We start from the raw sequence: 24,232 nt of genomic DNA on the forward strand, positions 1-24,232 counted from the left end.
CTTGGGGCCGTATTAGCATTTTAAAATTCAAACCTCAGGGACAAAAATAAAGGCTTCAGTGAATGAAATTGGAGTGGGGAGAGGGCGCCGCTGGCAGCCGTCAAACGCCTGGAAAGCGAGAAATCGAAAACGTCCGTGACGGGCGGAGTTGGGACTTCCTCCGCAGGACCTGAGAAACGAGCCCTCTGGCCGGTTCTTAAGTGCTGATTTATTTTCTCGTTTGGTGGGGGGTATGAGCGCGGCTGTGCGTGATGGGATGCAGTTCCGGCTAAAGACGAGCCCCCAAAGGCGGGGTGTCCTTCACACCGCCCGGGTTAAGTTTCGGTGGAAAGTTTCCCTCCGAGGCTCCTCCCCCTTCACCCTGGAAACCAGTGCCAGGCGGCCTCGCGGCGGAGCCCGAGCCCCCGCGCACCTGGCGGCTGCGCGTCCCGGGGGCCGGGGCGGAGGCGGGGCTGGCGGCGGCCGGGGCGGGCCCGGGTGCGCGCTCCCCTGGGCCGCCCGGCAGGTTGGGCCCCGCCCCGCCCCGGCTCGCCCCGCCCGCGCTCCAGAGCAGAGTTGAGAGGGGGGAGTGGTGGCGAGCCCCGGATCCGCACGGCACAGCTCAGCCACCCGGTGACGCACGGTCGAAAAGTTGCGCTCAAACCTTCTCCCTCCTCCTACTTTCTTCCTAGGGCCTGGCTGTTTGTGGAGTTGGAACCGGGCGGGGAGGAGCCGACTCCCCACACCACCCGGTGCCCGGCGAGGGTGGCGGCTCGGGGGCCCGCGTCCCCAGGACGGCGGCACAAACTTTCCCGGCTGTTCGGGGATACTTGTCCGGAGAGTCCCGCACTTGGAGGGAGGAGGAGCCGGATCCGCGGACAGGTACGTGGCATGCTGCTCTGAGCTTTGCGCTTGAGGGATTCTTTTATTTTAGGGGCTTAAGAGAGGGGGAGAGCAGACGGGTCCTTTTCCTCACATTCCCCGCCGACTGGGCTGGAGGAGCAGGTATTGGCATGGGGGTTGAGCTGGGAATATCCCGAACAAGATCGCTGCGTCCGGCCGCAGCACGGCGGGGAGGAGGTGGCTGCCGGAGCTGCGGGACCGGGCGTTACTCGGTGACTGACCCCGGGGGAGAGAGAGCCAGCTTGTTTTGACGGAGAAAGATGTCATCGGGGCTCTCTACCTCTTTCCTTAGTCCCTGAGGCCAGGGAGCGGGGGTCCTACGGGAGGAACGGGCAGAGGCGGAGAGATCTAGGGGCTCAGTTTTCCTCTCCAAGCCACCTCGCTTGAACAGGAGACGGAGGTGGTGCCACTCTGGGGTTTGCAGTGTAAGGACAGACTTGTTGGGTGGCTGTTGCTCAATTTCATAAGGTCTCTAATGAAACTGCGTTCAAGTCGTGGTGGTTGTTATTGATGGTGTGCCTCCGTGTCTGTCGGTCTCTCCCCCGCCCTGACTTCAACAAAGCTTCCTTGTTAACCCTGTTTTTGCTGGGGAATGGAACTAGCTGCCGTCCTGTTTCAAGCCCGGCCAGAGAGAGGTGTTGGTAGCAGCTGCAGTCTTGTTTGCTTGGAACTTTGGGAATCACGTGAGCTTTGTTTCACCTACCTGAATCCATCGTTCTTAACTGATCCAGCTTCCACCATTCAGTGAGTGCTGCAGCCTCCGCCCTCCAGGGACGGGGAAATATCCCGGTTGGAGGAGGGAGCCCCAAACGGGGGAGAGACAGCCCTGAGGAGTAATAGTAAGCCGCCCGATTGGGCCCACCCGCAGGCTTCTCTGGAAGGGCTCTGCTATCAAATTCATCTTATTAGGAAGTCATCTGCTCTCTGCTAATAGCCACAGCAGCCCTGATGAAATTATGTAGGTCATTGAAAAATAATTCCTGCTTAATCACCTTTATCCTGTTGATTAATGAGAGAAAAGATTTCCTCTCCTTAATGTACCATGCCTCTTGGCAGGGTCACCTGCCTGGTCTCAAGTTCACTTGTACACCTGGCACTAGACAGGCTGTTGTCCCTGCCCAAACCTAGCATACCCCAGCTGAAGTCTACATTTGGACAACATTAGTGGTCACCTCTGGACAGATATTATGCAGGAGATCCAGTCCATAAATTTTAATGCTGCATAGTTGTTGGCTTTAGATAACTTTTTAGATAATTAAAAGCTGGTTTCCTTTAGCTGCAGTTAATCCCTTTCCACAGAGCTCATAAGAATTGTGCCCCTGCTTGTCTTGAAATGCATTAAGTTTGGGGTCCCATTTTTCGTTTGTCCTGCAGCTTTAGGAACAGGATTAAATTGTGTGGGGTGGGTGAAAAGAGCAAAAGAAACCGAATCTCAGTGAACTAGATTCAGAGAAGTTTACAGTGGTCTCATAATTAAGGCCCAACTGCCCAGCTAGCTTCCTTCTTGCCTCTACACAGAGACACTATAGGTTGTATTACTTGTGATGTAGGCCTTCGAAGACTAGAAATCAAAGGACTGTTCGGAGTAATGCCTCACTGGACAGTTCTGCATGATAATATCCCAAATTTGGCTCTGAACACTCTCTACAAAGTTCACAGGAAGCCAGTAGATAATGTCTGCAAATCAGAAAGCAGACGTGCAAACAAATTATGTAGAAATAGGTACAAATTAGAAGAAACAAGAGTTGCCTGAGGAGTGACTTTTGAAATTTTGTTCTTGTATTACTTAAAATTTTGATAAGGAAGCTGCTTCTCCCTGCAAATATAAAACAGAAGTGCTTTCTCAGATCCATGCTTCGGTGCTTGATCTTTATACCGTGTACACGTTTCCTAGGGCAATACATGGGTCCACTGAAGAACTGGGCGCTCAGACTCTGGCCTTGCAACACGATTTCTGTCTACTTCACTCTCTGTCTCAGCGACTTCCAGCTCTTAGCCTTAGTAGAGGAACGGTGCTCGAGTGACCAGTAATGTCAGGGATTTCATCTAGAGGGATCTGATCTCTCAGCAACCTTCCTGTAGTGCTTCAGGACCAGCAAAGTGCTTTGACATGCACTGTATTCGTGCTTTGTGATTTAACTGTTTTGTAGGGAGTGCTGTTACATTTAGACTACATAGGAGGAAAACGGATAAGATTCAGAGAAAATAAGGAACTTTTAGGTACATACTTCTGTCAACCTTTTAAAAGGAAAAGGCTAACAAAAAGGAAAAGGTAAATAATTCAGCCTGCAAAATTGAGTTGATTCAGGAGTGGCAGAGGAATTGCAATCAGGGACCGGCAAACGATGAAGTACTGTAGGCAATTGGGGAGAACAGAGGAACAGTGCGTCCTTTTATAGAGGAAAGGAGGAAGTTGGGAGGGGTTTGTTTTGACCAAAAGTTCTTTGGAGGACAAAAGAGAGTCCTAAGTGGTGGCGGCTTGTCACTGGCTGCGGGCGAGGACAGCCTGCTGTTGCTGGGCTGAGAGGAAATCTTCCTTCTGGATTGTGCAAGCTGCGACCATGAGTGGTATGGGTGTCAGAGCCCTCCTTTTGTGGCTTCCCAAACTGCAACTTTGAGTTAGGTTTCTTTAACACATTTTCACATTTCCCTCTTCTGGTCAAGATCTTTCTTGAAGAGCATCCCTGATCAAGAATTGGGTCATCTGTTCCTTATTAGAAACACTTCTAGCCCTTGATGTGAGGAAGGACCTTTCCTGGGTGTCATGTCCCATGTCAAGGGAAGTGCCCAGATTAGAAACTGTTGAGGCCACATTTGAGTCTCAAGGGAGGGTAGAAAGGAGAGCTCTCAGGCATTTCCCATCTAAAGTCTCTATCTTGTCAAGGTTGTAAACATTGAAGATAATCTCGATGCATTGAGTCAGCATCACTTTACTGGGCACCGTTGTTTCTACAAAGGTTTGACAGGCATCAGGTATAAAGCTTAAAAATGATGATATACAATAAGATGAGAGGAGCAAAATAATGACCCCAGTTCGTGTGATAGTCCTAAACCAGGAGCCTACAGCTGAAGGTAGCTAGCCAGAGAGATCAAAGGCCCATGGATCGTCATGTGGAATTTGTTGTAGCCAATATGCTTGTTCCTTAATTTTATGTATTTATTCGGAGGAATTTATTCATGTGCATCAGGTGCTTGCTATCACATTTGTATGTCATTGGTGCGAGTGCGCGCAATAGGGATAAGTGCCCTTCCAAAAGAGGCAAATCCGGAGTCCTATATACTTCCTGGGAGTTCCTGGTGAAGGCAGAGGTGAAGGTTTAATGGGGAAGACCAATGAAAGGCTTCAGATTTATTGTGGATGTGCAGAGGCAGTTAGAAATTCGAGTAAGCATTGGCCTCCAGTCTGCCAGCGATGTAAACATTCATAGGCCCATTGCGAGGCCCCTTCTCCCCAAAGGTACAGTCAGGTGGTGCATATAGGGTTCGTGCTAGGGTTTGATTGTTAATAGTGCTGTTAATTGGGATTATTCAATTGGTCCTTTCAAGCCAAGGTTTCAGTGGTGTTTGAGGAATAATTAGGGAGAAGTCCTCTTGTTCTGTGGACTTTGTTCTCGAAGGCCACATAGAGAGGGGGTGTTCTGCTAGAGCAAGCAGACCTAAGGTAGCAGTGAGAACGGGCAACCATATGGGCGGATTAGGTACAATTAGTTGTATTGAGAGTTAGGCCAGGGGAGAGAGCAAAGCAAGGTACAGGAAACCCTGGTTGTAGAAATTTGACTTAGTGACAGATATCCAGAGAGGTGCAGGTGGAGTTCGGGGTTGCAGTGGAGATGAAGAAGGTTGCTGTGAGGAAGACTGCAGGGTCAGGACTGTATAGGCAGATCCAACAAATCTGAACATCCAGAAAGGTTTCCCTCTTTCGTGAGGAATTGGGAACTGCGAAAGAAGGCATTGTCTCTTCAGGATAGAGAAGGAGAAAATGGAGTAAGAAAAAGAAAGAGTAGGGGAGGAGGGTGAGGGACTGGGATAGGCCGGTGATGGGTATTAAGGAGGGCACATATTGGAGCACTGGGTGTTATATGCAAATAATGAATCATGGAACACTACATCAAAAACTAGGGATATACTGTATGGTGACTAACATAACATAATAAAAAATTATTATAATAAAAAAAAAGAAAGAGAAAGAACATTGGCCTGATCCCATCATCTCGGGGAAAGCTGTCTGCTTCGGCTGTTGGCTCCTTCAGTTCCTGGAAATTTTCCGTTTGAGGTCAGCCACTTGGTGTACAGGTCCAGTCAGGTTTGGGGGCTTTCTTTATATGAGACACCTGGATCCAGGAGTCTACTCCTTGCATTTGGGCTGCACAAGGATTGGACAGTAACACTTGACCAGGGCCTTTCCAGTGTGGTTGAAGAGTCTCTTTGGAGCGTCTTTTCCAATGAAGAAAATTCCCAGGTTGCAGGGTGTGGTGCTGGAGATCTTCATCTCCTGGGAATGCACTGTGAAAAGATTGCTCTACCACAGCGTGATTATTTTCAAGGGATGTAATTAGACATTTGCAATACTGAAGTGTATTTCCTTTTATTAGGTGCAGGTAAAAAGAGGTGGAATCTAGATTTATGGGGCACCCAGTAAATATCTCAAAGGGTGAGAGTTTATGAGTTCCAAAGAGGATGGATCTGAGATTTAGGAGGACCAACCACCAAGGTATTTGGAGAGTTTCCACAAATTTTGCTGGTTGAGTTTTGATGAGGTCGTTGGTTCATTTGACTCGTCCTGAGGACTGAGGATGATAAACACAGCGAAAATGCTGTAAAACTGGCCAAGCAGCACACTGACTTGCCAGAATATTTGGCCAGTAAAATGGGTTCCCTGGTTGCTATGGAGATCAGGAGGGGTTCCCTATGTATGGGTGATCTTTTCCTGTAGGATTTTAGCTCCTGAAGAGGTAGTAGTTGGTCTACCTGGAAAGGTGTTGACCCAGTGGAAAAGCATGCAAATCATTACCAAAACCTGTTTATATCCGTGAGATGGAAGTAGCTGAATAAAGTCCATTTGCCAAACCTTGAATGGTTCATTAGGCAATATAAAGTGCCCAGGAGCTGTGTAGACCGGTTTCCCAGGATTTTATTTTGGGCAGGTGGAGCAGGTTAAGTAGGCATTTTCTGAAGCCTTCTTAATATTTCCCTACCACTATTGATTCATAAACATTATCATTTTATCTATAGGTCAATGGTTTAATGCATGTACAACAGTCAAAAGTGGGAATTTTGTTTGGTAGGACCGGCTTCTTATTTGGTCCAAACCAGAGGTTTCTCGTCGTATCCTACCAACAACCATCTGACTGCCAATATTGTCTTTTGTTTCTGGTGCTGATTGTTGGGTGTCTCTAGTCAGTTTCTCCACATTATCATCTGGAGGTGAGTTCCTTTGGACCATGACAGAGGTGTGACTTTTGGACCTTTGAAGGGCAGCATATTTTGCAGAAATGTCAGCAAGGTGATTTCCTTTAACTTTCTGAGAGTCAAGCTCAGAATGCTCTGGGATCGTAGTAATAGCCAAAGCAGCAGGTGAGATGGGCATCCAATCTTTTCTGGGGGAAAAAATGGTCTGTTTTTAATTTTGTCTCTGCTGGAATTAAGGAAGCCACATTGTTGCCATGACATTTCAAAGTCGTGGGCCACTCCAAAGGTCTATCTACGGTCGGTATAAATGTTGGCAGTTTTGCCATTGGCTAGGCTACAGGCCCTCGTGTGTATAGTTTGTCCCATTGGGCTGAAGTAGCCAAAGTTAAAAGTCCCACTTTAGTTACTTCAAAAGAAGTTGATAATGCATGTTCAGCGTGATATTTACCATCTTCATTTTTCTCATAAGAACGATCAGTGAACCATGAGGAGTCACGGTTATTCAAAGGAGTTTTCTGTAAGTCATCACAGGGGGTCAGAGGGTGATCTGTTGGTATTGAACAGTCCTGGGGGGGTTTCATCAGTGAAGGAGGGGAAAAGAGTAGCAGGGCTAAGGTTATTACGGTGAATTATGACAGTGATCTAAGGGGCACTCGACAGGAGCATTTCGTAGGAAGTGAGACAACTCACTAAGGGAGGTTACGACGAGAGTTAAGAGTTCAACTGCTTGTGGCACAAAGATGGTTAAAGGGGATCCCATGACAATTTCCTCAGTGGCCTTCACAAGAAGGGCAGTAGCAGGCCTAGCTCTGAGGCATGGGGATTACCCACAGGCCAGGATCTAGTTGTTGGTTGTAATATCCTATGGGCCGGTGGTGATCCCCATGCCTTTGGGTAAGGCTCCAAGGGCACTTCCTTCTTCTTCATATACAAAAAGCAAGAAAGGGAGTTGATAATTGGGGTGTCCAAAGGCAGGTTTTTGTTTTTTAAACTTTAGGATTTAAAAACTCATCCAGTCTTTCAGATGATAGGGTCAGGTGTAGTAGTTTTTAACAAGGTGTATATGGGTTGGGCCATCGGGGACACGTTTGGGATCCGGTTGCTGCAGTAGCTTGCCAGTATAAGCAAGCTTGCAGCTGATGTTTGATTCTGGGCTTTGGGAAGTTCAGGGTGCCACAAAGCCTGTCTGGCTCTAGAGGCAGTCTTTGTTCTGAGACTAGATCTTCTGAATATCATACTTGAGTTTGTATAAATTATAATTTTTTCTTAGAGAATTGATGTCCCTTTTTGGCCAAGAGTTTTAGCAAAGGGATGCTATCTTCTTGTGAGGAGGCTTGGGAAGGGGAGCAGAGAAGTAAGTCATTCACATATTGTATTAAAGTGGAGACTCCAGGGACCTTAATATCATCTAGGTCAGTCCTTAAAGCTTTTAAGAAATACGAGCTCTCAGTGAAACCCTGGGGCATTGCTATCCAGGTGTTTTGCTGTCCTTCCCAAGTAACGGGGGAAGGTATTGACTTGTTTTATCCACTGGGGTATTAGAAAAAGCACTACATATTTTAATCAGTAAAATTTGCTCTCAGTAGGGATGGAGGCTAATAAAGTGTGGGGGTTGGGGACAACAGGTGACAACGTGGCTCAGAGGTCATGGACAAGCTTCCATTGTGGCCATTTTCTTCCTTCCCAGGCAAAATAGGAGTGTTGCGGGGACTGGTGTGAGGGATAATGAGACCCTGGGCCTTACAGTCTCTATTACTGAGTTAATGCCTTGAAGGCTCTCTTTATTTATGTGGTATTGGTTAATTCAGGGGAGAGGTTTTGGGGGATCAGTTTGAATCTTAATAGGAGATACACTGTGGATTCTGTCAATATTAGTAGAGGATTTTGACCATAAGGAGGATGGTAGCTGATCTAATAGGGACAGATAATTAATGTCATGGTATTAGCTGCAATGCTGCTAGGGATGGAGCAAATAAAAGATGATAAAGGGTCATTTGATTCACTTAGTTGGCTATTTTGGTTGCTGTTTACAAATTCTAGAATTGTTTCCCTTTTCAGGAGAAAGAAATTCCTGCACCATCTTTTTCTAAGAAATCTTGGCTCAAAAAATGAGTAGTGGTGGGGGGGACTAAGGAGAAAAGGGTGGCTCTTAAGGAGAAAAGGGTCTCTTAAAGGGTCTAAGCCAAAGGGTTAGGTGTAGAGAGAGGAATCTGTTGAGGTTTATTAGAGACCCCCACTCTCTGAACTGCTTTAGTACTTGGAGGTGGGGGCTATTTAATGGGATGAGCACTGAGAATGTAGCTCTGGTGTCAGTAAGGACAGAGAAAGATTCATTCCTAATCTGGAGAATGGTTTCTCCAAGTCAATGGAGGGGAAGGATTGGTAAAAGCCCTTAGAGTTCCTTGGAGTCTGTCATTTGGGATTAGGAGGACACTGGTAAGGATGGTTGGAAGGCTGAGGGCACCTGGAACATTTAAGTTTGTAGCAGTCTTTCTTCCAGTGTCCCGGCTTTTTGAAATAATGGTAGCGATCAGGAAGCTTTTCGTTTTGTTTAGAGGCCTCCATTTCTTGGGGTTAAAAATTAAGGATTTCCATGGTCTTTCTTTTTAGTTGAATCATCTTGGGCAGGAGAGCTGGTTTGCTAAATTAACTAAGTCTGGAGTCGACATAGGTTCCCTTTTCATCCTTGTCTTTTTAGCGGAAGAGATATATTGCGATTCAGCCCATTAATGAATGGAGTTAAAGCCTGCCCGAATGGATTTAACATCCAAAGGAAGATCAGAGTTTTCCTTAAAAAAAAAATTTCGAGCTGGCTATAGTAATCATGTGTGGGCTCATTGGACTTCTGGGTACAAGCCTGAATCTTATTCCAATTGACTGACTTTGGGAAAGTCCTAGAAATTTGCTAAATGAAGTAGTTTGGTTATTCCCTGAGCCTGAGCATGAAATTAGGCAGTGGGGTTTCTCTGTCCCCAGGTTGTAATTCTAAAGACTCTTGGGGATCATTCCACTTGGCGGTTTCATCCAGTGTTGGGCCTGGCCTTCACTGACAAGCATATGGCCTAGCTGATGTAAGTCAGAGAAGCCGGGTTGGTAAGTTTGAATGACCATATGAAATTCCTCAGCAAATCTGTGGGGATCCTTAGTTACTTTGGGAAAATCTTTGACCATGGCTTTTAGTTCCGCTTTAGTCCGGGGAACATAAGAAATTAAGTGCTTCACATTTGGTTCCTCACAGGGTCTGATTTTAAATCAGATTTTAATAGGTTTGTGGGAAGAGGTGGGGAGAGGATTGGAGAAATAGGGAAGTGGTGAGGGGATTGGAATGAGGAAAGTAGAGGATATAGAGGAGATTAGGACAGTACAGAGGGAAAGGGGAAGCTGGCATTGGAGACAAAGAGGACAGGGGAGGAGAAAAAGGCCTCAGAAGCCTTCTTGTCTTCTTTTGATTGTTAGTTCACCTCAGTTAATTTAGAAGTGGTATTTTGTAAAAAGGCAATTTTAGAATCTTGGATATGTTTAGAAGCCTCCAGGTACCAACTAAAATAGGAATCCCATTCAGTCTGTTTAATTTTAGACCTGCAGTCTTCTAATTGGCTGTGAAAAAAGCAGGTAAGGGGAGGTTGAAAGTTCCTCATAATGGCCACTGGAGATCTAAATTATCTTTGGACAAATTATATTTGGACTTGTCCAAATGCTCATGGGGGGCAGAACCATAGTTTTTGAACATAAAACCAATCAGGGTCACAGAAGGAGGACCTCTTGAGAGATTTAGAGGATTGGGATTCCATACTTCAAAACCAGAGGTTCAGGGACCCCCTGGGTGGTTCAGTCAGTTAAGTGGCCGACTCTTGGTTTTGGCTCAGGTCCTGATCTGATGGGTTGTGGGATGGAGACTGGCATCGGGCTCTGCCCTCAGTGGGGAGTCTGCTTGAAAGATTCTCTCCTCTGCTCCTCCCCCTACTCTCCCTCTCCCTCACTCTTTCTCTCTCTCAAATAAATAAATCTTAAAAACAAAATAAAACAAAACCAGAGGTTCAGGAAACAAATGAGTACTCACCAAAAAGATGATGACTTTAAGAAAACAGATCATGAGTAAAGTCAGAGAGATTAACCAAAAGAAGGGAGCTTGAATCCAAGAGGAGACATACTGAATCGAAAGGAAGAAGACAACTCATGGAGGTGGAGAGTACAAGGGGGTTGTGTGGGTTCCACACACGATTCTGGGGGTCATTAGTTTCTCAGGGATTCCTCTTCTTCAGTTCCCACTTCTGACACCATGAAATGTCAACCTTTTAAAAGAAAAAAGGTAAACTATTCAGCCAGCAAAATTGAGCTTATTTGGGAATACAGAAAAATTGCAATTTGGGACAAGCAAACTATGGTGAACCACAGGCAGGTCCAGAGAACAAAGGAGGAAAGCATCCTTTTATTTATTTTTTATTTTTTATTTTTTTTTTAAGGGGGTGGTGGGATAGAAGGGGAGAGAGAGAGAGAATCTTAAGCAGGTTCCATGCTTAGCGTGGAGCCTACTCGGGGCTTGATCTCCCAACCCTGAGATCATGACCTGAACTGAAATTAAGAGTTGGGTGCTCAACTGACTGAGACATCTAGGTACCCCCAGGGCGTCCTTTTATAGAGGAAAGGAGGAAGTTGGGAGGGGTTTTGTTTTGAGTAAAAGTTCTTTGGAGGAAAATGAGAGTTTAAAGTAGTGGTGACTTTCCATTGGCTACAGGCAAGGGCAGTTTGCCTTTGCTGGGCTGAGAGGAAGCTGTCCTTCTTCTGGACTACCCAAGCTGTGACCACGAACGGTACATGTATCAGAGCTCTCCTTTCATGGCTTCCCAACAACAATTTTGAGTTAGGTTTCCTTAACTCATTTTCATACTTTCTTCCTCAGACCCAAATCCAGGATTTCTAATACAGAGGCCAAGCTTTTAATTTTTTGCCTGCTACATTTTGTGAAGTGTTTGGATGTGAAATGAGATCTTATTTATTAACCAAAACATGACCTCATTGGGAACAGGACAGTATGTAAATATGTACACACATATATGTGTATGTAATTTTTATATTGTTTGCATCTCAACAGTGTGGCTGGGCCTAGGGACGTGGGGTAGGTGAATAAAAGCCCCAATAGGTTGAGAAAAGAACTTTTGATAATGTCTAAAATTGAAAAAGAAATCAGGAAATACTAATATAAGTGCGTGATTTACAAATGTGGAAGTAATTGCCAGAAGAAACACCTTCAAGTGTTGAAGGAGCTACTTTTGGGGAGTGGAATTCAGGAGTGGAGAGGAGCCACACAGGAGTCTACTGTTTTTGGCTATGTACCTTATGACTTTGAAGTTCCTTATGTTCTATGATGTGTGCCGGTATATAATTAAAAAAAAAAATCCTTTGGCCAGGTTAATATAAAGGTGTGTTTTCAGAATTTTAGGGCTGAAAGGACTGTAGAGATTGTTTATGCCCAGTTTTTTCATTTTGCAGGTGAGGAAATTGAGGTACGGGAGTTCAAATGTTTGTCAAGGTCCCATGACTGTGAGAACAGACCTCTCCTAGTGCAAGTTCATACCCCTCTCCAGGCAGGTGGAAAATTTCCTCATGCTTGTCATTTCTCAGTTACCTTTTTAGGCAATTCTCTTTTCCGTTTTTATCTAGTTTTTACAACGTTTGAATAGGTTATGGAACCGTGGATTCAAGAGTAGTTTTCTCTAACTCCTCATATTTCCATTATGAAGACGCTTCAAATATCTTTAGAGTCTGCAAATTCTGTACCCTTTTTGTTAATTCTGTAATAATTTTTAATTAGGACTAGAGATACTTAATGCAGCTGGTCTACAACTGTTTAGGAATCCAGTTGAATTTGATTAATACTGGAATTTGGGCTAAACTTTTATCCTGAGAAGCTGTGATGAACAGGAGATGCTCAGAGGGCTTTTCCAGTATCTATGTGTGTTGCTTAATTTTGTAGTTCTAAGAATAAGGATATAACTTTTCTAAAAGAAAGGGAGAGATGGATGTTACTTTATTTTATTTTTATTTTTAAAGATTTTATTTTATTTATTTGACAGAGAGACTGAGCACACAAGCAGGGGAAGTGGCAGACAGAGGCAGAGGGAGAAGCAGACTCCCTGCTGAGCAGGGAGTCCGCTGTGGGGCTCGATCCCAGTACCCTAAGACCATGACCTGAGCCGAAGGCAGATGCTTAAGCAACTGAGCCACCCGGGCCCCCCAGTGGATGTTATTTTAGAGCAATTATAGAAAAGTTTTGGGGCATCTGGGTGGCGCATTTGGTTGAATGTCTGACTCTTGGTTTCAGCTCAGGTCGTGATCTCAGACTCATGAGATCGAGCCCCGTGTGGGGCTCCGCACGCTGAGCTTGGAGTCTGCTTCAGATTCTCTCTCCCTCTGCCCCTCCTGCTCATGCGCTCTCTAAAATAAATAAATCTTAAAAAATTTTTTTTAACACCCTACATTTTCTCTTTATCCTAAGTTCTCCTACTTCCCCTCGAAGTATATCAGTATAAAACTTTTTCTGATTATACACATAATACATATTAACATTCAAACATATCAACATTCAAACATTATAGAAATATGTCATGTTGAAATATAAAGTGCACTGTAATCTTATATTCTGGAGAAACTGCCATATGGTTTTTCCTCAAAATTTATCTTCATATTAAAATATTATTGTGATAATCAGTACATGAGTATTACTAAACAACTTTCAACTTGGTTTTTATTTTTAGCTTAACAGATCTTAAGAGTGTTTCCATGACTGTACATACAGAGCATTCTGACTGTATAATATTACATCACAGGTTATTTAAACAGTTTCCTATTGTTGGAAATTTGGGTTGTTTCCCATTTTTCTATATTAAGAACAGTGCTTTAGAGAACATTCTTAAAGTACGCCTGAGTGTTTTTTGTAGGAAAGTTTTGTGAAAGTCAAAGACAAGAAAATATTAAATTTCTCTAATTTATACTTCCTGTAATAGGTTCCTCTATTTAAAATTATATTAGTACTTTTTTTCTTAATGTGTAAGACTGAAGATGGAAATGATCAATACGTGATCAGACACTGATGAGTCATAGTAGCAAGGGCTCTGAGCTTTTAGGTATATCTTGCCTCATTTCCTCACATTTCAGGTTCTTTTTGGTTTTAATATTTTCCCCAAGAGAAGATAGGAATTGATAACAGCTATAAAAATACCCTGCAGTTGGTGGATGAACTGCTAATTAGTTTTTATGGAGCATAGGTTTTTTTTTTTTCCCCAAACATTTTCTTAAGAACATTATTCTAGGACATGCCTTTAAGGAGTTCAGAGGATCCACTAGGTTTTGCAGACTGGAGTGAGTATCTTTTAGCTCTTCTTGTGTTGTTAAAGTTTACCTTTGTCGAAATATTGGTAATGGGTCAATTTTAAGATCTTTAGGTTTATAGAAAGTGCCAGGAATGGATTTTACTTTTCTGTGTGTGATAAATGTGAAATAAAATACTTTGGCTAAATTTCATGACTCAGGGTCATTGAAGCAGGAACATTTCAGGAATTCCTGTGGCAGAGTTTTTATTGACTATCTTAGAGAACAGGTTAATATTTTCATTGAGTCCAAGCTTTGTTCATAACCATTAAGTTAGAGGATTACGTGTCATTCCTCAAAACGAGTGTCTTCTGTTTGTTTTGTGTTCATGGAACTTGTATTTGGAGTTCATCCATTTTAGGATTTTCTTTGTAATATATCAAAATGAGTATAGAAAAAGTATATCTCTGTATATACACACATATATACACATACGTGTATTCACATGTAAGTATATAGTGATATAAGTTGTATTTTAAAAATGCCTTTAGAAGGTCTGTTAGCATGAATATTTTGTGAATCTTCAAAATGAAAATGTCTGTCCATATTTGTTCTATCAGAGGAAATGTTTCTTGATATTTTTTATGAAAAATTTTCTTAATAGAACTATTTCTTAGGACACGGAGTACTTTATAGTTTGTGTTTGCTCTTGTTTGATCTTTTCGTGGGAAGATGCAGCCTGTCTAATGTATTCTTGATTATCGTCTATTCTGTAACATGAAGTCAGTTTTTTAAGTTGAGTGTTTAAAATCTCTCCTATTTGTATATATTACAAAATGTTGACATTATGCTTATTTTAAGCAAGACGGAGTCATTTAAATGCATCTGAAAATATCAGACAACGGGACTTTTGTTGGCCGTGATGTGCTTCAGGAAACACTATTTACCTGAGTTGTATTCAACACTTAATGGTTAATGCAATTTCTTATCAGCTTGATTAAGTTTGACCGTCCCCGAATTTCCTTCTGGTACTTCTCCGCTGTGTGACTGTTTAGGACCTTGCATGTCCCATTGAAAGGCAGACCCTGGAGTTGCTGCGGGTGAATCTGCTCGTGACTTGTGTTTAGGTGTCTGCCGCCTGCTTGTGTTGCTGCCTGCCTTTTTTCCCCTTACAGTAATCCTACCTCTTGATCATGGTCTAGGGTTAGTTTGTCACTGAGGAGTGGTCATTCCTTCGCAGTGAATCACAAAATGAGTAGGTTTGATGAGGCTTCCTGACTCAAAACTGCTGTCCTCGGAGCTTGTCAGTAGAGGCACGCCTGGGGCAAACTCCCAGCTTGGCTCTCTTCCTTGCATGGATAATTTATAAATCTGCATCCTCCTGGTTGACCTTTGGGACCTTAGGCTTCTCCGGTTCCTGTTGGAGAGGTCTATATTTGGATCCAGACGTCAAATTAAACTATAGGGTGGCTCTTAAGAGTAACTCTGCATCTTCGTCACCTAGCAGAGGCCCTCAGAGCTAATAGAATTCTCTACGTGTTTATTTGTTGATTTACCTCTTAGGCCAGTTATAATACTTTTTGTCTTGTTTTTGTTTCCAGTTTTTCTCTCTCTAATCCATTTTCGTGCCGTAGTCAGTTTGATTTTATAAAGTACAGCTTTGCCCGTGTCGCTGATCGTGGTCCTTGTAGTCTACTTGCAGTGACTCAACTCAAAGTGGGATGATTCATTTTATGTGCCAATTTGACTGGGCCACGGGGTGCCCGGATATTTGGTCAAACAGTATTCTGGGTATATCTGTGAGGGCGTTTCTGGATGAGATTAACATTTGAGGTGGACTGAGTAAAATAGGTTGCCTTTGTCATCGTGGGTGGGTCTCATTCAATCTGTCGAAGACCTGAATTGAACAAAAAGACCGAGTAAGGAAGAATTCACACTCTTTGCCTGACTGTCTTCGAGCTAGGCCATCAATCTTCTCTGCCTTTAGCCTTAAACTGTGATTGTGAGACTTCTCAGCCTTCATAATTGTGTGAACCAATTCCTTGTAATAAGTATCTCTGGTGAGTGTGTGTATAAAATCTTCTATTGGTTCAGTTTCTCCAGAGAATACTGAGTGGTACGCAAGGCATCCATGTGTGATCTGGTGCCCCGTGCAGATCCTGTGCTCCGGTTGCCATGCTGGTCTGTTTTCATTCCTGAGCACGTCCTACCTCTTCTTTTTTGTCCTGCTCTGCTGGGAGTAACCCTTCCTCTTTCTAGTTATTTCAGTGATGTGCGTTCTTCAAAGCCCAGTTCAGAGCCTGTGTCCTCCATTAAGCCTTTCTTGGTTATCTTTTGCTAGCAATTTCCTGGCAGGTGAATCTCTGGACTGAAATTTTACAAACTTAGTCACTTGACACCTTGTAATGTTATCTTTTATACATTTGACCTTCTTCTAGATTATAAATTCCTTTAGGATCCGGACCAAGCTCTGTACTTCCAAATCCTCCACTGTTCTTGATGTTATCTTTCACTTAGGTGGCTGGTGAATGTTTACTTGTTTTTTTTTAAAACAAGTCTCCAAGATCTACTTAGGGAAGGAAAGGCCACTGTGGGGCGTGCATGCCAACACTCTGTCTTGAGCCCACGGAAGAAATGTGTAATTCATTTTCCCTAGGACCCAGAAGTCTTTATCAGTGCAGTGCTGCGGGGAGACTCTGCCAGGTGTTTGGGGTTGTTACCAGAAATGAAACCTATAGACCATCCTTGATCTAGAGCCAACTTTTCCTAAGAACAAAACTGAGTCCTAAAGTCCTGTTGTTAGCCCATTCCTGAGGTGCTGGTTTGCAGCTACTCTCACTGTCCTCTGCTTTGGTCTTTTGTAATTCTGTTTGCTCTGCTTCCGGCTAAGTCTTTTTATATCTTCCTCCGTAAGTATGCTATGTAGCACATTTTTGTCGATAGTTTTGAACAAGGGGGAAGGAGAAGAAATATGAAAATGAGCTATATGTTCCTTGGCAATTTGGATTTATCAAATTTTATGCAAATTTTATTCATGCAGAGTATGGTTTTTCTCATTTTTTTCCTACAGTTGGGTATAGTTTTTGAGGAACACCATTCGAAATCTGACCTCCTTCTGTTCTTTGGCTCATCTTTAAGCTCAAAATATTGGAAACCCTCCATACTGTCCATCCTCCTTAGCCTGATCTCCCGCATGTCTCTTTTAACATACTAGAATTTACTTATTTATTATGTGTATTGTTTATTGACTTTCTCCCTGAGTAAGAATATAGAGCTCCTTGAAGTACAGGGATCTTTGGCTATGTTAGTATTGTCTTTCTTTGGCCATATATCCCAAGTCATAGACCCATGCCTGACATTGAAGACGTATTTGTTGAAATGAGTGGGAGTTTGCTAATTTGGACCTCTTTGCTGCCCACCATTTCTTGCTTTGTTGTTTAGCCTTTCTCTTGTATCCTCTGAAAGGTCTCCCCTCTTTTCTTCCTGTTACTGAAGATCACTTCTGTCCAGACCAGGTTCTTTCAAAGCATACAGCTACCTATTCCTCAGATCTGTGCCTTTGTAATAGTCAGGTCATAACAGAAGGAATTTATAGTCCCTTGGCTGTTCATGGTTTACAAAGCACTTTTACATATATGATTTCATTTTCATGTATGATTACATATATGGGATATTCTTGAGTCTGTGACAGTTTTGCGTTCTTGAGGGGCTTTCACCAAGTATACAAGTTAGCAAAATCTTGTCTTACCGGGAGGTGCGTTCTTTGGTGTCTGCCCGGCATACCTTCCCTTAGCTGTGTTGTTGCAAAATTATATGGGAGGAGTGTGCCTCTTTGGTGTCTTCTGGCCTTTTAGTTTGGGACAGTCATTCTATTCCCCAGAAGAGTGCCTATGTGGTGTAAGGTCCTCAAGGCAAGTGATAAAAATGAGAAAGGGTAAAAAGAAACAGACAACCACCAACATACATTTATGGGAATCTTTTCAATGGAAGATGCTTGGCTAGATGTTGAAAGACTGTTGCCTCGAAGGTAATTTGCTAGCAAGAGCTACAGGTGCACCTGCCCAGCAGAAATTAGGAGACATAAGCATGGAGCTGAGAACGTTGGCCTGAAGGATGCAGATCACGTAGGGATGAGAAGTGGTGACTTTCAGATTCTCCACCAGTAAGTTGCCTTTACTGTCTTGGCCTCTCTGCATCCGAGCTGTGAAGATGAAAGAAACCATTTTCTTCCCAAAGGCCTTCTGTTCTTGCCTCCAAGCCATGGGAGTGCTCGATAACTATTAGCGTCTAATGATGACACAGGAATATTCCTCTGAGCAATTGGAGAGCTGTAGGCGTGTCACACATTGACAGGTGCTCACAAATCTCTTTTTGCTGTTCTGAAATATCACTGCCAGGGGAGTTGTATACAACTTGTTCTGACAGAGTGGTCTTAAATAGTCATTCCTTTTACCAATTACTTTCAGAGAAATGCCAGCATTTAGTCTACAGGCTGCCAGTAGCAATTTTGGCGAAATTGTATTATAACTTTTTCAAGATACTTATTTTCAGGTAGCTCGTTTATTTACACGTTAATATGTTAATGTTATTGTTAATGATGGAGGAAAATGCACTTTGAGGTTAGTGGAAACTCAGGGGTTAAGTGGAGGTCTGTGATCATTTATACTGTTTGGTAAGTTCAGTAGTAAGGACTTATTGTGGGAGGCAGGATGGCAGGTTAAGTCCAAATCTGGTTCGAATCCCTGCTCTGCCGTTTAGTAAATGTGTGACTTTGGAAAGTTATTTTCCTTTGATGAACCTTAGCATCCTCATCATTAAGTAGAGATAAGAATGCCAATCCCAGGGGGTTTCTGTGAGGGTTAAATAAAATAACAGCTGTGAAGTGTTCAACATGGAAGTAAAAATCAATGCATGGTAATCGTTATGTACTGAGGCTCTATTAGCACCATTCTAGGGACTGTTGGGGGTGGTCAAGAGGCGTGTAAAATATATGTCTGCAAGGTTACAAAAGATGGCAACAGATATGTAATTGACATAAAAAATCGGGACAGTAGGTAATGAAGTGTTATTTGTAAAGAAAGTACAATAAGAAACAAGGCAGAGGTCACTGTGGTCAGTCTTTAAGAATCATGGTGGGTGGGGATTGTCTCGGGATTTCTTTGTTCATAAATTATAAAAATTAAACTGTATAGAAGGGGAGTTTATTGGCTCACATGGCCAAAGTATGGGACAAGTGAGGTGAGTCTCAGGGAAGCCAAAACTGGAAACTCCTGTACCACCAAGACTCTCTGTCTCTTATCTCTCCTTCTCTCCAGGTCAGTTCCCTCCACATGGCTGGGGCATGGCTGGGGCATGGCTGGGGCATGGCTGGGGCATGGCTGCCAGCAAGCCAAAGATCACCTAGAAAAGGGGCCTGACCTTTTCCCGTAGTCCAAATCTCAGAATCCCAGGAATGGCTCTGGTTGATCTCTCTTGGGTGATGTCTTTGTCCTTATGGCCAGGGGCACAAATTATCTGGTAATTGGCAGCCCCATCTAGAAATCACATAGTTGGGGTGGGGAAGAGGAACACTTTCCTAAAAAGGACTGTGCTTTTCTCAGAAGAAAGGAGGGGTGCTGGATAGCCAGAGCAGGAGGTGTTTTTACTCCTGGAGGGGAAGAGGACAGCTTTCGTGGGTCGCAGGGAGAGAGACAGGTATGAAGAACACTAAACCAAAGGCATAGACTGTGGAATGAGAAGACAATTTGTATTAGTGAAATAGAATAAAGTAGACTCAGAATGAATGGTTTGAAGTGGTTAGTTAAGGAGTTTGGAATGATCTGATAGGGCATAAATCCTAAGAACTGACATCAAATTGACGTGTTCTATTGGATCCTGGCTTTTATGTAAAAATAGGTTTATATTGTAGGCCAAGTATTTGAATTGGTAACTTGAGAACTAAGTTGAATGCAGTTGGAAAGTTACACTCAATGAATATAGACAAAGTGGTCTTTGTAGTCAAACACTTTGTTGTGTTTGTCCTGGCACTGCCTTAAAAATGAGATGCTATCAAGCATTTATAGTACCCTTCCTGAAATAAAAGCCAGAAAGCTGTATTTCAGAGTAATCAAATAGTTTGAAAAATATTGTGTTTTTAGAAGAATTCTAGCTAATAAATGCAGAAGGAATGATACAAATAAAATATAACCATTTTGTTACCCCTAATGAAATGATGGATTAGGGAATGGTCACCAGTGACTAGGGGTCAAAGGCTGATGGCAAGCTGTATAATTGATGGATTAGGCTGATAACCCCCGAACCGACGGATCAATCTTAATGTTAACAAAAAGAGAAGTAAGTAGATACTATAGGCCTCTTAATTTGATGTGATAGGAAATATACAGAACCAGTCATGAAGTTTCTTGTTAAAAAAAACAAAAAACTTAATGTAATTCTGGTCAAACCTTTATATCTAACTACTAGTTTATAAGAAGCACAGGAAAAAGAGAGCCATGCAAAACAATACCATGGAGAGATAATCAGCTGAATCCAGAATGTAAAAGTTTCTGTAGGACAAATTACTGCTTGTTTGATTAAATAAATGACAAGAAAAACAAAGAGGGAAGAGAAACTGTCATTAGAGGACTTGAGATACATATCCATTATGTTTGGATCTTGATTTGGATAAATTAACTATGAAGTTAAAATTTATAAATAGAAAATTATGAGACAGTTTGGTCAATTTAAGCTCTGGATATTGGATAAATCAAAGGACTTTTTAAAAAGAAATAATAGCAGCGCCTAGGTGGGTCAGTTGAGTGTCCGACTCTTGATTTCCGCCTGGGTCATGATCTCGGTCCCAAGATCGTGCCAAGCCCTGCGTTGGGCTACGGGCTTAGTGTGGAGTCTGCTTGTCCCTCTCCCTCCCTCCTTGTTCTTCCCCTTGTTTGTCCATGAGTGCACACTCTCTCTCAACTAAAAAAAAAAAGAAAAAAGGAATAATAGTGGTATTATTACTTTAAAGAGTCCTCATTTCTTAAAGATGCATACTAAGTTTTTTTCAGTTTATATGGTTTGGTATTCCTATGGCCACCTTAGCAAATCACCACCTACCGGGTGGATTAAACTAGAGAAATTTATCCTCTCTAGTCATGGGGGCCAGAATTCTAAACTGAGGGTGTTGGCTGACCTGGTTCCTCTGCGATTCCGGGGGCGGCTTCCTGTGTCTTCGGGCTTCTGGTAGCTCTCCTTGGCTTGTGGCTGCACCCCTACGCATACTCTCCCATGCCCTTCTCTGTATACATCTGTGTCTGATCTCTCTCTGCCTCTTGTGAGAACACGTGATTGCATTTAGAGCCTCCTTGGGTAAATGAAGATGAATTCCTCCTTAAAGTCCTGGATTACAGTCACACCTTTTACTATGTAAGGTAGTATTCATAGCTTCTGGGGATTAGGAAGCCATCTCTCTTTGGAGGCCATTTATTCTGCTTACCCTAGATATGGTACATGAGATTCACTTTCACTTTCAGACAACCCAGTGGAGGCAAGGAGTGCAAGTGAGAGATGGTGATCAGCTGAATTAGGATTGGCCATACATTGTTAATTTTTAAGCTGAGTGATGGCAGTTCATTATACTGTTCTCTCTACTTTGTATGTGTTTGAAGATTGCCGTAAAAACAAGAAAGGTAAACTCTCAGAGCAGGATTCCTTAGTAATCAGTTACTCTCAGCATCCGGACAGTAGATCACAACCTCAGATGAACACAAACCTCAATTTTTTTCTGTTAATGAAAATTAGGTGTGAGAGTTCTAATGTCCCGGTTACCCCTGCAACTTTTCACTACCTTTTTAGACATTCCTTTGTGCTTCCCAAGAAAAATGAAGGATGAATGAAAATCTGTTTACTTGGAATCAGAAATTGTAAGATGACCCGAGGTTTAGCTAAGTCCTTTTTCTCTTCTGTACTAAAATCCCGGTGATTGTGTGAAGTGGCATGGTTGTCTGTGAAGACTCATGGGCAGAGTAATTTATTGTATTATGACGTCTTTCCCAAGCAGATGAAATTATAAAAGGGGTAGCCTTTTTATGATAGAACCTAACTTTCGCCTCGGTTTTCATGTGATCATAAAATGTCTTAGTGACCCACAGCTTGGCCTATAGAGTACATTCCCTGGCTTTGCTCTGTAGCAATTAATATTTTTCTGTGAATTACTCTTTTAGGTAGTACTACAGTGTTATAAGTCTTGAGAAATCTAGTCTATTTTATTGTTCTCTCCCACCCCATACTGAGATTTTTCATGATTGTTCCTCCTCACCCTTGTGCCAGAAAAATTTCAAATTTTATGTTTAAAAATAACCACATGACAGGCATCTGGGTGGCTCAGTCAGTTAAGTGTGTGCCTTGGGCTTGGGTCAGGATCCCAGGGTCCTGGGATTGAGTCCCTTGGGGCTTCCTGCTCAGTGGGGAGTCTGCTTCTCCCTCTCCCTCTGCCCCTCCCTCCTGCTTGTGCGCTCTCTCTCTCTCTCAAATAAATAAAGTCTTAAAAAAACAAAACCCAACCACACGATGATGTAGAGTGCAGCATTTCTCAGGGAGCTATGGTGGCATATCAAAAATACAATATTTCTCAAAACACCGCTGTCTGCTCAATTCAGCTTTAAGTGTATGTGCTATAAATGATAATGAGTTAGGATGCTGTTGTAGACTATTCAAGTTACTTTACATATACTTGAGTACCTTAATGATTTTTTTTTTAGGAAACAAAAACAAATTCACATGCAGAATTTCTGACTTCAGTCGCCAAAAGGAGCATGTTTAGCAGTGCATTTAGCCTGTAGAAGTCAGTTTATTGACATACCGTGGTTTTATATTCTTTCCTCGGTGTTTTTCATATTGAATTTGTTCCTTCCCAAGTTAAAAGCTGCATTTTAAAGGGTTGGTATAAACTCTAGTTGCAAAATCTCAGAATTAGACTGTATTTTTTTAGCTCATGGAATTAGAACTTAGCTGGTACGTTTGTTGTTGATATACGAGACTACTAAAACCCAGCTCCTTCTTTTACGTTCGTTCTGAGCTGCAGTACAAATTGGTCTGTATAAGTCAGACAAGAAAACATGTGGCCAAAATTAGACTTTTTGTGGTATATGTGTTCAGATAGTCTAGAAGGCTGACTACAGTTCGAACTTATTATATTGCTATGACGTTGTCTCCAGGCTTACAGGAAAGCTGTATTTCTTTGGAGGGTGTGGGCTGGAGGTGGCTTATTGTAGTAACATAGATATAAAAACGACTCTTGCATGTGGGTAAAGTCATTGGTGAAAGAATAGATTTAAATCCCTGCAAGCCTCTTGGGCATTCTAGTTGCTTACTGAATGGTTTATTATAAAACTTGCTGGTGATTATGAAATTTCTCAGCCATTCCGTCCTTTAAGAGTTGTAGAATCACCCAATTTATGTAGCCTGCAATAAAGGAGGAGTGGTGTATGGAAATAATCAAGATAGTGGTTTACATTTCACTTGATATGGTATCATGATAAATGTTCTGCATGTTTTAGTGTGTGCTTGTGTGCAGGGAGGAAATATCTACTCAGTAATATTCTTTGTGAAATAGATTCTCTTATTGACATAATTTTTCAGGAACCCATATTTTTACATCCAATGAGATATTTCTTAAGTTTTGTTTTTTTCTTTGCTACTTTTTCTTCTTCATTTAAAAGAAGACAAACTATGATGTAGAAAGCTGATGGAAACAGAATCCTAGCATTTGTATGATGCTTTTTGGTTTGCAAATATTTGACAAATAAGGAACCCTTAGGCAAAACCAAAGCATTATCTTTGACTAAATCACAGACAGAGAATACGATCCAATCCTTTATCGAGTTGATATCCTTGGTATCTCTCAAGTCTGTTCATTTCTTTCATCTGCGTTAACTCTACCCTCTCTTCTAGGTGATTACAGTAGTTTCTAAACTGGTCTTCCTGCTTCTACCCTGTCTACTCCTCAGTTGCTTCCTCATTCTAGTCTTGGTGATTGTGTGTATGTGTGTGTGTGTATGTATACATATGTGTATATGTGTATACATGCGTATACACATATACACACATACATCTATATGTATATATATATATTTATTTAAAACTTTATTTATTTTGAGAGAGAATGAGGGAGAGCATGTGGGGGGAGGGGTAAAGGGAGAGGGAGAGAGAGTCCTAAGCAGACTCTGTGCTGAGTGTGGAGCCTGACATGGGGCTCGATCTCTTGACCTTGAGATCAAGACTTGAGCTGAAACCAAGAGTCGGATGCTTAACTGTTGGCTCCACCCAGGTGCTCCTGGCCTTAGTGATATTTAAACAATGTGGATTTCATGGTGTCATTTTCCTTCCCACATCGTTCCTCCCATTTTAGGAGGCTTAGGGCTTCTCATTAAGGTAAAGATCCTGTGTGTGCCAGGCTCTGAAGGGTCCAGCCTGACTACCTGCCAGCCTATCCCACACCTCTCTCACCTTTCTCTCATTAGCTCCCAATACTTTAGCACCACTGTGTTTCTTTCAGTTCTTAATGTGCTCATACTCTTTTAAAAAGCCACAGAGTCTTTGCACATGCTGTTCACTACTCAGAATGCTGTTCCTCCCCACCCCTACCATCTTCATACGT

At 42.6% G+C, this 24,232-nt stretch overlaps 1 protein-coding gene across 5 annotated transcripts in view; it reads left to right on the forward strand.

Moving 5' to 3' along the window:
* The first annotated feature begins 503 nt into the window (after window positions 1–503).
* FHIP1A (FHF complex subunit HOOK interacting protein 1A) overlaps window positions 504–24,232 on the forward strand; it is a 241,752-nt gene continuing 218,023 nt past the window's right edge. For 4 of the 5 annotated variants that reach the window (XM_057310119.1, XM_026499468.4, XM_044384360.3 and 1 more), the window contains exon 1: window positions 542–861. The gene's annotated coding sequence lies outside the window, so the exon portion shown is untranslated. Of the gene's footprint in view, window positions 862–24,232 lie in introns of all 5 variants that reach the window. The other variant, XM_026499469.4, reaches the window with a different exon arrangement.

The sequence above is a fragment of the Ursus arctos genome, unplaced genomic scaffold (genome assembly GCF_023065955.2).
Source record: "Ursus arctos isolate Adak ecotype North America unplaced genomic scaffold, UrsArc2.0 scaffold_11, whole genome shotgun sequence".
In the NCBI taxonomy this organism is placed as follows: Eukaryota; Metazoa; Chordata; class Mammalia; order Carnivora; family Ursidae; genus Ursus; species Ursus arctos.